This window comes from Cimex lectularius, unplaced genomic scaffold (assembly GCF_000648675.2).
Source record: "Cimex lectularius strain Harlan isolate CLEC.00 unplaced genomic scaffold, Clec_2.1 scaffold36, whole genome shotgun sequence".
Lineage (NCBI taxonomy): Eukaryota > Metazoa > Arthropoda > Insecta > Hemiptera > Cimicidae > Cimex > Cimex lectularius.
Window position 1 is genome coordinate 824,536 of NW_019392648.1, and position 2,075 is coordinate 826,610.

At 37.3% G+C, this 2,075-nt stretch overlaps 1 non-coding gene across 1 annotated transcript; it reads left to right on the top strand.

Annotated features, from left to right (window-relative positions):
- The first annotated feature begins 1,606 nt into the window (after nt 1-1,606).
- Nucleotides 1,607-1,679, top strand: Trnae-uuc. The gene has a single exon. It is a non-coding gene; the product is annotated as a tRNA-Glu (tRNA).
- Nucleotides 1,680-2,075: the final 396 nt, after the last annotated feature.

Consider the following 2,075-nt stretch of genomic DNA (forward strand, 5'->3'; position numbering starts at 1 on the left):
GTAGTGTATTAAACCAAATGAAGCCCACCATACCGTAACCATTACCTTTTTTTGATGAGTTGGGGGCTTTGGAGCTTCTCCTTTGTCGAGCCACTGTCCAGAACGTCTAGTGTTATCGTAGAGAATCCACTTTTCGTCACATGTAACAATTCTGGCCAGAAATGGGTCATTTTTGTTTCGACAAAGAAGTGATGCACAAACATCAAAGCGCTGATTTTTTGGCGATCGTTTAATGAGTGTGGAACCCAATTTTCGAGTTTTTTCACTTTTCCAATCGCCTTGAGGTGGTCAGCGACGGTCGTTTTACTGACTTTGAGTTGCTCTGCAAGTTCTCGAACAGTTGTTTTGGGGTTTTCTTCCACCACTGATCGCAGAACATCATCATTAAGAGAGGAAGGCCTTCCACGACCTTCTTCATCTTCAAGGCTGAAATCTCCCTCCCGAAATTTTTTAAACCACCTTTGCACAGTGCACTCATTAACACAACCCTCGCCCCAGACTTGGTTAATGTTTCTAGCCGTTTGGGCTCCGCTTCGGCCGAGTTTAAACTCGTAAAAGAAAATCGTACGAAATTCTCGCTTTGACATTATAAGGATGACTGAATTATTTCCAAGTAGCGGAATGCTACAGAGGTAAACAAACAATATCATTTGGAAGAGGATTAATAAGTGTTGACATTCATACAAATGAGTAATCCTGTAAACGTAAACAGAATATTTTATATAGATTTTTTTTAATGAAAACTTAAAATCCTGCATTATTTTCCGGACAACCCGATACATTGGCACAAGTAAATCCATGAAATGGTATAACAAATTCGCATTTCGTATTTTTGAATTTCTGCTCAACTTTTATTTACTTTTTGAAAAGTACATACAAACTGCATTTTTGGTCCCCACCCTAGAGTCTTCTTGAGTCTCTCCGTCTGTTCTCCCAGACTGTTAAACTTTTTAGTTTAGATTCAAACCATTTTCATTTTCATCTGCCACTTTTCAACAGCAAAATGCCGCAACACAACCAACTAGTGAAAAAACTGAAATAATTTTTACTATGAAATAGTAGCCAGTATGACAATATCATCTGCATACAGTAGAATGTTTATATATTTAGTTTGATTTCATAGCTTAGAACCAAATGGAGGTCATCTAGGCAGAGTGGAAATAGAATTGGGCTTAGTAGACAACAACAAAAAACCATCCAAAATACTTTGTTTTTTTCTAAAAAACACCGAGTTTTATTTATTTTATTCCCATTCTCTAACAATAACAAAAAATTTTATTTTATAAAAAACTTAATAGTAAGTTCTTTCAATTAATTAAGGATTTTAGTTGAGACAAGTCAGCGTCAAGACCGCGATTCGAACCCACGATCTTCGGCTAGATACGCCGCTGCTCTACCACTTGAGCTATCGTGACCACGATCCACTCGGACACTAACCTCCCATTTCAACCCCACCTTTTGAATTTTCCCTCCTTTTTGCCATTTTTCATTTGTCGTGTAATCTATTGATCATTAAATAGATTACACGACAAATGAAAAATGGCAAAAAGGAGGGAAAATTCAAAAGGTGGGGTTGAGATGGGAGTTAGTGTCCGAGTGGATCGAGGTCACGATAGCTCAAGTGGTAGAGCATCGGCTTTTCAAGCCGAAGATCGTGGGTTCGAATCCCTCTCGTGACGCCGATTTTTTTTATCTCAACTAAAAACCTTAATTAATTGAAAGATATTAATTGGTCCAGCGGACCACGAAACTAGTGAAATTAATAGTAAGTTTGAGATCAGGGATGCGGTCATCAAAAACTAGTAAGTTTTGTAACTTATGCCAAGCTTTCAACCTTTATCGTGTTACTTATTATTTACTTTTGCTACTTATTAACGTTGTTATTACTTGTAGAGCCCTGATGAAGACCTCAATAAAGGTTGAAAGCTTGGCATAAGTTACAAAACTTACTTGTTTTTGATGAACGCATCCCTGATCTCGAACTTACTTTTGATATCCTGACGGTCGATCATTCTTCCTTCTTCAAAAATATTAATGTTTTCTTAGCCAGCTTTAGTTTATAATAAAGTGTCGAT